Here is a 16,367-nt window from a genome sequence, read left to right as displayed (position 1 = left end):
ATGAATAATTTCTGCATAGTAACAATGGGAATGACTTGTGGAAATGTCAGAATAAAGTATATAATTTATGACTAATTATAAGATAACAATTACAACAGTTGTGAATTTTTTAATCCATTGAAACTTAATGCATGTTCTAACTTCAACCCTGGTAACAATCCTGTGAAAGAAGATGACTTTTGATTTTACACATGAGGAGACTGACTGAGGTTCAGGGAAGTTACCAATTTGTGCAAAATTGCACAGGTAGCAATTGGTGATGGGAAAATTCAGGAGTAGGTCACTGCACTTAATTAAAATGAGCCCATTTCCCAGTTAACCACAATGACTTAGTCAGTTGATTGGTGTCTGATAAGTGGATAAAATGGCCCTTTTTGTCTAGTGGTTAGAGTCTACACATAAATAGACACATGCCTACATCCTGTAGTTTATCACATTATGAATTCTCCATTTTTTAGTTAATGCCTCCCTTCTTCCCTCTCCTATGAAAAGTTCTTGATCCTCTTTTTTGTTTTCTCTTGGTAACAACTGTCTTTATTCTTCATGCCATGTCACACAAAATACATACATACGTGCTTGTGGCAATGGTTAAACATTTCATATACTTTTCTGCATTTTGTTTTCTTTTTCCACTTTAACAGTTTCAAAAGTTGAAATTCAAAGGTTTACTTCTTACTCATTCTTTTTATTAGCCATGAAGTGCATCATTGTCATGTATAACCTGTTGTTCAGAATTTCTATGATAAATTCTCCCTATTTGTTTGCAGTTTAAGTCATTCTAAGCAATACTTTAACTTATTTTCTTTGAGACAAGGTTTCACTATGGGGTCTATACAAAGCCTAGGAATTTTTATGGAGCCTGTGCTGCTCTCAAATTTGTGACTTTTCTGCCTCTGCCTTCCTCATGCCACTGTTGCAAATGTGTGCCACCATGATGAAGAGAATTTATTATTTTTTTCTCTCTCTCTTTTTTTTTTGGTATTTATGAGACAGAGTTTCTCTGTATTGTTTTGGAGGCTGTAGGTCCAGCCTGGCCTCGAACTCACAAAGATCCGCCTGCCTCTGCCTCCTGAGTGCTGGGATTAAGGGCGTGAGCCACCACTGTCCGGCTTTTTTCTCTTTTTAAAATTTAAATTAGATCAAGCTTGTTATAGATGTCAATCCCATTTTTGCTCCCTTCCCTCCTCCCCTGCCTCCCCTGCCTCCCACTAACCCTCTATCTCATGCCCTTTCTGCTTCCCAGGGAGGGTGATACTTCCATGGGGGAATCTTCAAAGTCTGTTACATCATTTGGAGCAGGGCCTAGGCCCTTCCCGGTGTGTCCAGGCTGAGAGAGTATCCCTCCATGTGGAATGGGCTCCCAAAGTCCATTTGTACACTAGGGATAAATACTGATCCACTACCAGAGGCCCCATAGACTGCCCAGGTCTCCTAACTGACTCCCACGTTCAGGGGGCTAGGTTCTATCCTATGTTGATTTCCAAGCTGTCAGTCTGGGGTTCCATGACCTTCCCCTTGTTCAGTTCAGCTGTTTCTGTGGGTTTCCCCAGCCTGTTCTTGACCCATTTGCTCATCACTCCTCCCTCTCTGCAACTGGATTCCAGTTTGGTTCAGTGTTTAATTGTGGGTGTCTGCTTCTGCTTCCATCAGTTACTGGATGAAGGCTCTAGGATGGCATAAAAGGTGGTCATCAATCTCATCGGGGAAGGATATTCAAGGTAGCCCCTCTACTATTGCTTAGAATGTTAGTTGGGGTCATCCTTGTAGATCTCCGGACAGTTCCCTAGTGCCAGATTTCTCTTTGAACCTATAATAGTTCACTCTATTATGGTATCTCTTTTCCTGCTCTCCTCTATTCTTCCCCTGACTCAATCTTTCTGCTCCCTCATGTCCTCTTCCTTCCTTTTTTATCCTTCTCTTTCTCCTAACTCTCTCTCCCCTCCCCCATGCTCCCAATTAGCTCAGGAGATCTTGTCCCTTCCCCTTCTCCAGTGGACCATGTATGTCTCTCTTAGGGTCCTCCTTGTTTTCTAGCTTCTCTGGTGGTGTGAAATGTAGGCTGGTAATCCTTTGCTCTATGGGTAAAATCCATATATGAGTGAGTACATACCACATTTGTCTTTTTGTTACTGGGTTACCTCACTCAGAATGGTTTCTTCCAGTCTCATCCATTTGCCTGGGAATTTCAAGATTCCATTGTTTATTTCTGTTGAGTAGTACTCCAACGTGTAAATGTATCACACTTTCTTTATTCATTCTTCAGTTGAGGGGCATCTAGATGGCTTCCAGTTTCTGTTTATTATATATAATGCTTCTATGAACACAGTTGAACAAATGTCCTTGTTGTATGAATGTGCATCTTTTGGGTATATGGCTAAGAGTGGAATTGATGATTCCCAGTTTTCTGAGGGGCTTACTGATTTCCAAAGTGATTATATGAGTTGGCACTCCCACCAGCAGTGGAGAAGTGTTCCCCTTTCTCCACATCCTCTTCAGCATAAACTGTCCTTGGTATTTTTGATTTTAGCCATCCTGACAAGAGTAAGATGGTATCTCAGAGTTGTTCTGATTTGCATTTCCCTGATGGCTAAGGATGTTGACCACTTTTTTATTGTCTTTTAGGCATTTTAGATTCCTCTACTGAGAATTCTCTATTTAGTTCTGTAGCCCACTCTTTAATTGGATTATTTGGTGTTTTGGATACTAGCATCTTGAATTCTTTGCATATTTTGTAAATCAGCCCTCTATAAAATGTGGGGTTGGTGAGTATCTTTTTCCCTTCTGTGGGCTGCTGTTTTGTCTTGTTGACTGCGTTCTTTGCCTTACAGAATATTCCCAGTTTCAGGAGGTCCCATTTATTAGTTGTTGATCTCAGTGTCTGTTCTATGTTCAGGAAGTGGTCTCCTGTACCAATTGGTTCAAGGGTATTTTCCACTTACTCTTCTAAGAGGTTCAGTATGGTTGAATTTATGTTGAAATCTTTGATCCATTTAGACTTATGTTTTGTGCATAGTGATAGATATGGCTCTGTTTGCAGTCTTCTACATTCCAGCATCCAGTTATGCCAGCACCATTTGTTGAAGATGCTTTCTTTTTTCCGTTGTATAATTTTAGCTTCTTTGTCAAAAATCAGGTATTCATAGGTGTGTGGGTTAATATCAGAGTTTTCAATTCTATTTCATTGGTCTACGTATCTATTTTTGTGCCAATACCAAGCTGTTTTCAGGACTATAGTTCTATAATAGAGAAATTATCATTTTTGTATGTATATCTTTTATGGTTGCTGCTTTGGAAAAGGAATAAATTATTTTTGAATAATTATTGACAGGATCCTTTCCAAAAGAATTGTAATAAGCCCATTTCTCACAGGAAGTGTATACGAGTGCTCCTTACCTCACATTCTATCTGTAAGAAGTGATGAAATAATGTTTAATTTATACCTCTGGCAATAATATGGTATTTCTCAGAATATTTATTGTGAATTTCTATCCTTTCTATTATATTTGACTTTTTAAAAAATACAACCATATATATTTTATATAAATACATACTTTCTTGATAGAGTTTTCTGTGGATTGCCTTCCCACACTCTTTAATATTGCAGATAAGAATATTGAAAATTTAAAAACAATCCTTTTTTATTTTACAAAACAATTCCTGTTCCTTCTCTCTCCCCTCCTCCTGTTCTTCCCACCATCCCCCCAACCCACCTCCCACCTATTCCTCAGAGAGGATGAGGCCTTCCATGGGAAGTCAATAAATCTGCCATATCATGTTGAGGCAGGACCAAATCTTCCCCCTGCCCCCAACGCCTGTATCTAGGTTGAGCAAGGTATCTCTCCACAGGGAATAAGCTCCAAAAATGGACTAGGGATAAATACTAGCCCCACAAACACTCCAAGGCACACAACTGTCACCCATATTCTGAGGGCCTAGTTTGGTCCTTTTCAGGTTCCCCAGCTGTAAGTCTGCAGTCAGTGAGTGCCGCATGCTTGGGTCAGCTGTTTTTGTGGGTTTCCCCATCATGATCTTGACACTTTTCTTCATATTATTGTTTCTCCCTCTCTTCAACAGGACACTGGAAGCTTGGCCCAATGCTTAGCTGTGGATCTCTGCATCTGCTTCCACAGTTACTTGATAAAGGTTCTATGATGACAATTAAGGTAGTTATCAATTTGATTACAAGGGAAAACCATTTCAGACACCCTCTTCACTACTGCTTAGAGTCTTAGTTGGGGTCATCCTGTGGATTCCTGGGAATTTATCTAGTGCTAGGTTTCTTGCTAACCCAATAATGATTCCCTTTATCAATATAGCTCTTTTCTTGCTCTCCCCCTCTGTCCTTCCCCTAACTCTGACCATCCTGTTCCCTCTTGTTCTTCTCCCCACTCCCTTCCCCCCTCCCTCATGCTCCCAATTTTCTTAGGAGATCTTGTCTATTTCCCCATCCCAAGGGGATCCATGCATATCTCTTTTGGGGCCTTCCTTGTTACTTCTTTTCTGGGGTTGTGGAGCACAGACTTGATTTTAGTGGAATATATTTGTGTTTGTCTCCATTTAGTTTGATGTTGGTTGTTGGCTTGCTGTGTAGTGCCTTTGTTATATCTAGGTATGTTCCTTGTATCCCTGATATCTCTAAGGCCTTTATCCTGAAGGGGTGTTGGATTTTGTTAAAGGCTTTTTCAGCATTTAATGAGATGATCATGTGGTTGTTTTATTTCAGTTTGTGTACATAGTGGATTACATCAACAGATTTTCATATGTTGAACCATTCCTGCATATCTGGGATGAAACCTGCTTGATTATGGTGGATGATTTTTCTGATTTCTTGTATTTGGTTTGCCAGTATTTTATTGAGTATTGTTATATCAATGTTCATGAAGGAGATTGATCTGCAATTCTCTTTATTAGTTTCATTTTTGTGTGGTTTGCAAAATTTTCATTAATTAATACCTTAATCCCACGTCTGGGTTGTAAAAATCTCATTTTTAATGGGTAGTCTAGAAATAGTGAATGCTAGTTGTTTTAAGAATTTCCAGGACAACATACATTGTCATTTCATTCTCATTAACAGTCTTCTTTGTGGAAAATTCAAAATTTCAGGAAGCACTATATATAAACCCCTAAAATAGCAGTTCTCAGCCTGTGACCCCTTTGGGGGCTGAATGACTCTTTCATAGGGGTCAACTAAGACCATCAGAAAACACAGACATTTACATTATGATTCATAATGGTAGTAAAATTGCAGCTGTAAAGTAGCAACAAAAATCATCTTATGGTTGGGGGGGGTCACCACAGTGTGAGAAACTGTATTTAAGGGTTGTAGCATTAAGAAGGTTTAGGTCCACTTCCCTAGAACAATGGATTAAGTGAAAGTAAAAACGAGTGCATCTTTGTGCACATAAGTTTTACACAGAAAATAAGCTGTGGCTGAAGCATTTTCAGATGTCACAGAATTGTGTCATTGGAATAAAACTATAAATCTCTATTCACATGAGGTAAAGGATTATATGGTTCTTTATGCAGAAAATATCCCTAGTTTCTCTTGCTCTATTCTCTTGTTTGGTTTGAGATGAAGGATGTCAGGATGTATAATGAGGAAGCCGGTTCTCATTTTCACCAAGACTGCCCAAATTTAATACATGTGCTTCAGGCTTCAGTGTCCTTCTAAGTAATAAGCTGCTGGGTGTCTTACTTTGTATTTGTCAAATGTGTGCAAGGGCATTATGAGGCTTATATTTGTTTTGTTCAACCACCTGCAATAATATTAATTAAAGTGACAATTATTTATTCTGATCATTAAAAGTTTTAATACTCAGCTGTTCTTGTGTAATTTTAAACAAAATTTCAGATTTGTTCGGTTATTAGAGGTAGCACCTCAAAACACTTATGAGATTATTTCTAACAGATTTACAAATTTTAAAGCTCATAATTAGGAACTAAAGAGCCAGAATGAAATATGTCAAGGCCAGGATTGTGAGGGACTTTCCCCCTTCAACAGAATCAATTCAAAGTATGAATGTGCATCTTTTGGATATATGCCTAAGAGTGGAATTGGTTTCTTCTAGTGCTGTCTATTTGCCTGAGGATTTCAAGATTCCATTGCTTTTTTTCCTGCTGAATAGTACTCCATTGAGTAAATGTACCACATTTTCTTATCCACTCGTCAGTTGAGGGGCATCTAAGTTGCTTCCAGGTTCTGGCTATTACAATAATAATGCTGCTATGAATATAGTGGAACAGATATTCTTGTTGAATGAATGTGCATCTTTTGGGTATATGCCTAAGAGTGGAATTGCTGGGTCTTGTGGTAGACTGATTCCCATTTTCCTGAGGAATCTCCATACTGATTTCCTTATTAGCTGTACGAGTTGGCACTCCCACCAGCAGCGGAGGAGTAGTCCCCTTTCTCCACATCCTCTCCAGCATAAACTGTCATTGGTGTTTTTGGTTTTAGCCATTCTGACAGAAGTAAGAAGGTATCTCAGAGTTGTTTTGATTTGCATTTTTCTGATTGCTAGGGATGTTGAGCTCTTTCTTAAGTGTCTCTCAGCCATTTTAGTCTCCTCTATTGAGGATTCTCTATTTAGTTCTGTAGCCCACTTTTTAATTGGATCCTTTGGTGATTTGGAGACTTGCTTCTTGAGCTCTTTGTAGATTTTGGAGATCAGCCCTCTGACAGATGTGGGATTAGTGAATATCTTTTCCCATTCTGTGGGCTGCTTTTTGTCTTGTTGACTGTGTCCTTTTCCTTGCAGAAGCTTCTCAGTTTCAGCAGGTCCCATTTATTTATTAATTGTTGATCTCATTGTCTGTGCTATTGGTGTTATTCTCAGGAAGCAGTCTCCTGTCACAATTCATTCAAGGGTACCTCCCACTATCTCTTCTAACAGGTTCAGTGTGACTGGAGTTATGTTAAGATCTTTAATCCATTTGGACTTAAGTTTTGTGTATGGCGATAGACATGGATCTATCTGCAGTCTTCTACATGCCAGCATCCAGTTATGCCAGCACCATTTGTTGAAGATGCCTTTTTTTCCATTGTATAATTTTAACTTCTTTGTCAAAAACCAAGTGTTCATATGTGTGTGGGTTAAAATCAGGGATTTCAATTCGATTCCATTGGTCTACCTGTCCATTTTTGTGCCAGTACCAAGCTGTTTTCGGGACTATAGCTCTAGAATAGAGCTTGAAGTCAGGGATGGTAATGCCTCTGGACATTGTCTTGTTGAACAGGGTGGTTTTGGCTCTCCTGGGTCTTTGCTTTTCCATATAAAGTTGAGAATTGTTCTTTCAAGTTCTGTGAAGAATTGTGCTGGGATTTCAATGGGGATAGCATTGAATCTGTAGATTGCTTTGGCAAGATTGTCATTTTTACTATGTTGATCCTACCTATCCAAGAGCATGGGAGATCTCTCCATTTTCTGGTGTCTTATTTAATTTCTTTCTTTAAAGACTCAAAGTTCTCACTATATAGGTCTTTCACTTGTTTGGTTAGGTTTACCCCAAGGTATTTTATGTTGTTTGTGGCAATTGTAACAGGTGATGTTTCTCTAATTTCTTGCTCAACCCTTTTATCATCTGTATATAGTAGGGCTACTGATTTTCTTGAGTTGATATTGTATCCTGCCACTTTGCTGAAGGTATTTATCAGATGTAGGATTTCCCTGGTAGTGTTTTTCAGGTTGCTTATGTAAACTATCATATTATCTGCAAACAGTGAAAATTTGACTTCTTCCTTTCCAATTTGTATTCCATTGATCTCCTTTTGTTGTCCTATTGCTATGGCTAGAACTTCAAGCACAATATTGAAGAGGTATGGAGAGAATGGGCAGCATTGTCTTCTTCCTGATTTTAGAGGATTCTTCTTTAGTTTCTCTCCATGTAGTTTGATGCTGGCTGTTGGTTTGTTGTATATTGCTTTTATTATGTTTAGGTATGTTCCTGTTATCCCTGATCTCTCCAAGACCGTTATCATGAAGAGGTGTTGGATGTTGTCAAAGGCTTTGTCAGCATCTAGTGAGATGATCATGCGATTTTTGTTTCTTAGTTTGTTCATATGGTGGGTTACACTGATGGATTTTCTAATGTTGAACCATCCCTGTATCCCTGGAATGAAACGTACTTGATCATTATGGATGAGTTTTCTGATGTGTTCTTGGATTTGATTTTCCAGTATTTTATTGAGTATTTTTGCATCAATATTCATGAGGGATATTAGTCTGAAGTTCTGTTTCTTAGTTGTGTCTTTGTGTTGCTTGGGTATCAAGGTTATTGAAGCCTCATAAAAAGAGTTTGGCAAAGACCCTTCTGCTTCTATGGCATGGAATACTTTGAGGAGAATTGGTATAAGGTGATTTTTGAATTTCTGGTAGAATTTTTCACTGAGGCCATCTGGCCCTGGGTTTTTAATGGTTGGGAGACTTTTGATGACTCTTTCTATTTCCATAGGAAATATAGGTCTATTTAAATTGTTTATCTGTTCTTGATTTAATTTTGTCAGATGTTATCTATCCAGAAAGTTGTCCATTTCCTTTAAATTTTCAAATTTTGTGGAGTACAGGTTTTCAAAGTACGACTTGATGATTCTCTCGATTTCCTCAGTGTCCGTTGATATGTCCCCATTTTCATTTCTGATTTTGTTAATTTACATGTTCACATCCTGCCGTTCAACTGTGCTGTTAATTCTCTAGTGTGACTATTCTCCAGTTTCTTCATGTGGGCATTAGTGGTATGAGTATTCCACTCAGCACTGCTTTCAAAGTGTCCCATCAATTTGGGTATGTCGTGTCTTCATTCTCATTGAATTCTAGGAAGTCTTTAATTTTTTCTTTTCATTTCTTCTGTGACCCAGGAGTGATGTAATTGTGCATTTTTCAATTTCCATGAGTTTGTAGGGTTTCTGCAATTTGTGTTGTTGTTGAAATCTAACTTTAAAGCATGATGGTCTGATAAAATACATGGAGTTATTCCAATACTTTTGTACCTGTTGAGGTTTGATATGTGGTCGATTTTTGAGAAGGCTCCATGTGGCACTGAGAAGAAGGTATATTCTTTTGTGTTTAGATGGAATGTTCAGTAGATGTCAATCAAACTCAATTGGGTCATAACTTCTAGTAGTTCCTTTCTTTCTTTGTTTCTGTCTGGTATTCGTGTCTAGTGGTGAGAGTGGGGTGTTGAAGTCTTCCACTATAAGTGCGTGAGGTTTTATGTGTGGTTTGAGTTTTAGTAATGCCTTTTACGAATGTGGATGCCTTTGTGTTTGGGGCATAGGTGTTCATAATTGAGACTTCATCTTGGTGGATTTCTTCTGTGATGAATATGAAATGACCTCCTTCATCTCTTTTGATTGATTTCAGTTCAAACTCTAGTTTGTAGCTCTTTTTTTTTTTTTGGTTTTTACGAGACAGGGTTTCTCTGTATTGTTTTGGAGGCTGTCAGTCCAGCCCAGCCTCGAACTCACAGAGATCCACCTGCCTCTGCCTCCCGAGTGCTGGGATTAAAGGCGTGCGCCACCACCGCCCGGCCAAAGTCTAGTTTGTTAGATATTAGGATTTCTACCCCTGCTTGTATCTTGGGTACATTTGACTGGAAAATATTTTTCCAACCCTTACCTCTGAGGTAACATCTGTCTTTGAAGCTGAGGTGTGTTTCTTGTATGCAGAAGAAGGATGGAGTCTGTCTTCAAATCCATTCTGTTAGCCTGTGCCTTTTTATGGGCAAGTTAAGACCATTCATATTGAGGGATATTAATTACCTTTGATTGCTCATTCTTGTTTGTTTTTCAATGGTTGATGGTGGTGGGATTGTGTGTGGATTTCCACCCCTTTTCTCTTTTGGCTGTGGGTAGAGTGGGATTATCTATTACCTATGTTTTTCTGGTTGTAGCTAACTTCCTTGGATTGGAGTTTTCCTTCTATAACTTTCTGTAGGGCTGGATTAGTGAATATATATTGTTTTAATCTGGTTTTGTCATTGAATATTTTGTTTTCTCCATCTATATTGATTGAAAGCTTTTCTGGGTATAGAAGTCTGGGCTGGCATCTGTTGTCTCTTAATGTACATAGAATATCTATCCAGGACCTTTTGACTTTCATAGTTTCCATGGAGAAGTCAGGTGTAATTCTGATAGGTTTGCCTTTATATGTTATTTGATATTTTTCCTTGGCTGCTCTAACTATTCCTTCCTTATTCTGTATGTTTGGGGTCTTGATTATTATGTGGAGAGGGGATGTTTTGTGTAGTCCACTCTATTTGTTGTTCTGTAAACTTCATGTACCTTTATTGGCATGTCTTTCTTTAGGTTGGGCAAGTTTTCTTATGTGATTTTGTTGAATGTGTTTTCTGTCCCTTTGAGTTGGGTTTCTTCACTTTCTTCTATACCTGTAATTGTTAGGTTTGGTCTTTTCACAGTGTTCCATATTTCCTGGATGTTTTGTGTTAGGGATTTGTTGGACTTATGATTTTATTTGGTTGATGAATCTGTTTCTCCTAGTGTGTCTTTGACACCTAAGATTCTCTCTTCCATCTCTTGTATTCTGTTGGTTATGCTTGCATCTGAAGTATTTGACCATTTTCCCCAGTTTTTCTATTTTCAGCCTTCCTTCAGACTGTGGTTTTTTTATTGTCTCCTTGTCAGCTCTCAACCCTTGCACTGTTTGAATTGTTTCTTGTACTATTTGCTTTGTGTTTTCCTCCCTTTCTTGCATTTGTTCGAATTTTTGGTTTGTTTTTTCTTCCATTTCTTTAAGGGATTTTCTCATATCCTCTTTGAGGGCCTCTATCATTTTCATGAAGGTATTTTATGGTCATTCCCTTCTGCTTCATCTGCACTGGGGTGTTCAGATCTTGTTGGTGTAGAATCTCTAGACTCTGGTTGTGTCATATTTGTTTTTCAGTTGCTAATTATGTTCTTTTTTTCTTTCTTTCTTTTTTTTTATTTTTGGTTTTACAAGACAGGGTTTCTCTGTATTGTTTTGCAGGCTGTCGGTCCAGCCTGGCCTTGAACTCACAGAGATCTGCCTGCCTCTGCCTCCCGAGTGCTGGGATTAAAGGCATGTGCCACCACTGCCTGGCGCTGATTGTGTTCTTATACTGACTCTTTCCCATCACTTCTTCCAGAGCCTCTTCCTCTCCTGGTAGGCAGGCAATCAGGATTCCCTTTCAGTGGATGAAAGCAAATACAAGACTCTCTGACCTCTGATCTCTGCTCTCTGTACTCTGTCCTCTGTCCTGAGTACGGATAGGAGTGGACCAGCTCTCTCTGCAGGCTCCTGGTCACTTGGTTGTCAGTCCAGGGCTGAGTCAACATGGCTACAGTCCCCAGGTCAGGGATTCCTATAGAGGGGAAGCAGGTGGGATTTAGGTCTAAGATGGGGACCTAGAGCTCACCTCTCCTGTGTATACCTTTGTAGGTTATTCTATATTTGTTTTGAACTTGTCAAATAAAAAGGATAGACTATTGTAGAATTATATTTTATGTCCTTCACAAATTGCACATACATGGTCACATGCACATAAACACACACAGACACACACATAAACACACACACCTGCATAAGCAAACAGATACCCAGCCATACACACCCACATGTACGTGGTCATGAGCTGTCTCATCCGATAGCCCACTTTTTACACCCAAGAAGAGTAAAGTAATAGTGATAAGTTAAAAAACAAACAAACAAAAACTGAGAACTGTAGCTTCATCTAATTAGCTGTTTCTGGGAATAAAAATAGCAGAGGGATTTTGAATAATTTTGAATAGAAGTAGAATTGCAATTCCTTTATTTAATAATATGTTAGCAGATATATTTTATTTTATCTATTAAAAAGAACAATATACTTTGATTATGCCTTTTTAATTAAATCAGGCCACCATACCTTCAGGAAATAAAATGGTTTCCAGGAGGAAATACCTTGAGAAAGGAGAGTTACAAGGGATTTCATAATTGTCCACTTCCAGATGAGTCATTCAGAAATGCAAATGACATGAAAATTCAGTTGTAAAGGTGAGGGACTATGTAAATAATAAAATATTGTGTACTTTGGGATCAGGGTCTGATATAAGTAGATGGTTTGGCATTTATCAGCAGGATAAGCCTTATGCTAAAAACAACAGGTAGAGAGTTACTGAAGGAGGCAAGTTGAGGGGGCAATGCGAATTAGGTGTGAGTAAGTGTCATAAGGAAAAGGGCCAGGAGACACCTAAGCCCTCAGTATGTATTTGCCTTTGATCTGATTTATAGGAAAAGGTCAGTTCACGAGATAAAGGTTAAAGATAGAGGCAGGGTTTGACTCACCTGCTGTTAGGGGAGATAGGCTGTCCCCTGAGAAATCATTGAACAAATTATCAGAACCTCCGAACATTGCAGTGATAAAGACAAGGCCTGAGAGCTGAAACTGAAACCAGACCTGTGACATTTACAAGGATGTCCTCATGCAAGTACTTATTGCCCTCTTTTATTCACCAATCTTTTTGCTACAGCAATCTCTGGAAGACATAAAAAGATCCCTGAAAATTGGTAAAGATAAAGAAGACATTTCTGTTTTCTTTGTTTAAAATTTACTTAATTTATTTTATATTTTTGAGTGTTTTGCCTGTGTGTGTGTGTGTGTGTGTGTGTGTGTGTGTGTGTGTGTGTATCATGTCTGTGCCTAGTAACCATGGAGGTCAGAAGTGGGCATCAAATTCCCTGGAACTGGAGTTACAGTGGGTTGTGAGCCACCTTGTCAGTCTGGGAACTGAACCCAGGTCCTCTGGGAGAGCAAGTACTCTAACTTCTGAACCATCTCTCCAGGTCTCAAAAGACAATTTTTTTTTTAGGAATGAGGAAAGTTTGGTTCCCTCACCCCTGGTAGAATGTAATGAAAATGGACTATTCTCATGCCCTGTTTACAATCTTTCTCATTATGTCCTCCCTGTGAACCTTCTGTCTGGACTGAGGAGTCCTACGTGTAAGAGCAGAGGAAGTACTAGGCAGCAGAACCCAGTTCTGTGATTTCTTGTGATCAATCTTTATATTAAAATGAATGGAATTTAGTAGATTTTGTTCCTTGTATTTTATGTAGCTTTGGTCCTTTTGAAACTCTTTTTCTTTCATTTTCCTTTCAAATATTTCTGATAGAAGAATTATAGAAAGCAAAAATCCAGTGATCTCCAAAGTGAGAATTAAATAGCCAAGGGTAAATTTCTTTTTAAATGAGTAGGAATACACATTCCTGATCCCTCTAAATTAACACTTAAACCTTTTCAATAGTTGGATATGTCTTTTTCAAGACCCTTGAAAGCTGTGGAAAATGGCATCTTCATTTGGGATGACAATAACCTAATAAATAAAAATTAAAAGAGGCCATCATTTTGTAATGAATTTTAGACCAGGCTACTACTAAAGTGGGGCCACTCATAAAAAAGTTCCCCATGAAACTGAAAGTAAATAAATGTCTTACTTGACCTTCTAAGAAATTAGGTTAGAGTAACAGCTCCCAATTTCTCACCTGCATGATAGGGAAGTTCCTTGTCTTCATCATTTTACACACATAAAAAACTGAGCAACTCAAAGCAGACCAGTCAGTTACTTTTGTGTTGCTGTAGCTTTCTGTTCTGTGTACATGAGGAAAAATATATATAATATTATATATATTTGCTTCTATCTTCTTTTTGGTTCTGTTCAGGTTATTGGAATATTTATTTCTCCTTTTTTATGAATATATGGCCTGATGAGAATAAAAATTAAAAGCCAACTAGATTGCTAAACTCAGTCATCATTTTGTTCTTTGACATTTGTGTTACTTTATATGCCAATCACCATACTAGTACATAATAGGTCCCATTAAAAGTCATGCTTGGTTTATCCATATTTGCACACAGAGGATTCTGCAAGTAGCAAGCACTCATAAAATGAATATATGGGATAGATTTTTCTTGTATTATTGCCTACTGTTAGAGGACTACACTACCTTTCTATACTAATAGCTCCTTTGTTCACTAACATATTTTCATAATCTTTCCCATTCAATTTATTTTTCCCCTCAAATTATTAACACTTCATTATGTTACTGCTGCCAAGAAATTTTAAAAAATGAGAAAAAGATCTCATTTTGAGACTTTTCATTTTATGTATAGGTAAATCTAATAGGCAAAACTAATTACAGGTAAAAGGATATTCACCTTGCTTTTCAAATTATCTGTTCAGCTACAACTAGAGATGGTAAAATGTAGAAATCAGCAGAGATTGTCGAAAGAGATAGTGTATCAGTAAAACGGGAAATTTTAATAAAAACCACTTTCCAAAATCTCTTCTAGTGATTGTTGTAATTGGAGCTGCTGGATTGAAAATGTGATAAAAATGTTCAACAACAGGCAGTGTACCAGCCTTCAGAATGAATTTATCCAGGCACTTTGCAACATTAGCTCTTTCGAATGCTCCATCTCTTTGTTATTTGTTCATGAGCTCATTATTTTCTTTATACAGTAATGCTGACAAAAATTTGATCTGACCATCTCATACTGCAAATTCCCTTAGACACACAGTTCCTGGCAATATTGCTGCACGCATATTGAGAAAGTTGACAATAAAACTATTTTTGAGTAATGCAGCAGCTTCATATTTTCAGTAAAAAAGAAGTAGTCATTGGAGCATGAAGATGATGTGCCTATTGGTGCAGAATGCTAGTGTCTTGCATGCTACAAGTTCAAATCTTTAGTTAAAATTGTTAATGAATGCCTCCAAGTGAACATCACACATTCTGGTGTGATTCTTCAAATTTAGTTCAGGTAGTCCTCCTTTGGGTATTTGTATTCCAAAAGGGTTAAGTGATGGTATGGTGAGTGTGGTAACAGCGTGCTTCCTCATTTTGAGCTTTTATGGGTTTTGTGTGTGTGTGTGTGTGTGTGTGTGTGTGTGTGTGTTGTATTCTTTTTTCCCCTGCTTGTTTTATGAAGACAGATAGAAAGAAAAGGAAAGGGCATGGAGTTTGGTGGGTAAGAAGGATCTGGAAAGAGATAGAGGAGGGGAGGACATGAGCAGAATATACTATGTGAAAAAATGTTTTTTGAAAGTAAGCTAGTTTACCTGGCTTAGCAGCCTACCCTGGTATTTTCCTGGATAGGAAAAAACTCGATAGAATGGCAGAGTAAACTCAGGTTTCTCAGTTGGTTCAAGACATCTCTTTTTATCTGCTATTTAAGGAAGTGGCAGTGAAGCTAGATTTCCAGAAGGCCAGGCATCCCCAGTTGTTGGATGAGAACAAACTGTTTACAAATAGATTCTTCACAGTGGGGTTGGCATCCTTCACATACAGTGGTGTGGACAAGATAAATACTATAATGTGCTAGTCTTGGATCTTCTTGGGCTACACTCTGAAGATCTCTTCAACATCTGTTTCAGAAGTTTTACAATGAAGACTATTTTTGACAGCTGACCAGATGATCAGTAGAATAGACTATATGCATATAAATAATCTATACACAGGGACACTAAACCAGATAATTTCCTAATGAGTATTGGGTGTCACTGTAATGTCACTCTTTATTGATTTTGGTTTTACCAAAAGTACAGAAGCAACAGTACAAGGCTATGCACCCTGTACAGAGAAGATAAAATCCTCATTGGCACTGCACACAAGCTGGCATTAATACACACCTCAGTCTTGAGCAGAGTCACCATGATGACATGGAATCCTTAGGATGTGTCTTGATGATGTATTTTCATAGAACCAGTCTGCCAGTCAAGGGCTAAAGGCTGTAACAAAGAAACAAAACTATGAAAACATTAGTTAAAAGTCCATTGGTGTTGAGTTTTGTGTAAGGGGTTTCCTGCAGAATTTGGCTTGTACTTAAATTAGTGTTGTGGCCTGTGCTTTGAGGAAGCTCCAGATTGATTGTATCTGAGACAGTGTTCAGCATCCTTCTCAGGACCCTGAATCATCTGATTGGACAATGTCAATGCAGAAAGCGACACAGCAGACAGACTTTTCCAGTGGGTCGGGTCAGTGGGCCCAAACCTCCACAGACAAGCAACCTGACAAACCAAGAGTAACATGAATGTTGTTTCGACATAAACTGAGGGAGAGAAGCAGCAGAGTAGATGATTGGAGCAGCGTTTGTTTCTCCCCGATCTGGACATTTAGTTCATATGTACACTGGCTGGTGGTTGTGGACCACCGTTGACTTGGTGTAAAGAACCTGATTTCTGTATAAACTGGTTCCAAGCAACATTGCTGATGTTGACTGTGAGCTGTAGCAGTTATAGTCATGAATAGTAACCGAGGTGGTGAACATGGTGTCTAGTGTTCTACTGTATTTTTTTGTTTTGTTTTTGTTTGTTTTTTTTCCCAAGTGGAAAAGTTAACTAAATAACTGACACAGG

General features: G+C 38.4%; 1 pseudogene; it reads left to right on the top strand.

Moving 5' to 3' along the window:
• The window catches only part of LOC101834922, a 47,788-nt pseudogene extending 32,051 nt beyond the window's left edge, over positions 1-15,737 (top strand).
• The last annotated feature ends 630 nt before the right edge of the window (positions 15,738-16,367 follow it).

This window comes from Mesocricetus auratus, unplaced genomic scaffold, assembly GCF_017639785.1.
Source record: "Mesocricetus auratus isolate SY011 unplaced genomic scaffold, BCM_Maur_2.0 Super-Scaffold_100013, whole genome shotgun sequence".
In the NCBI taxonomy this organism is placed as follows: domain Eukaryota; kingdom Metazoa; phylum Chordata; class Mammalia; order Rodentia; family Cricetidae; genus Mesocricetus; species Mesocricetus auratus.
This window is presented reverse-complemented; position numbering and strand designations above follow the sequence as displayed.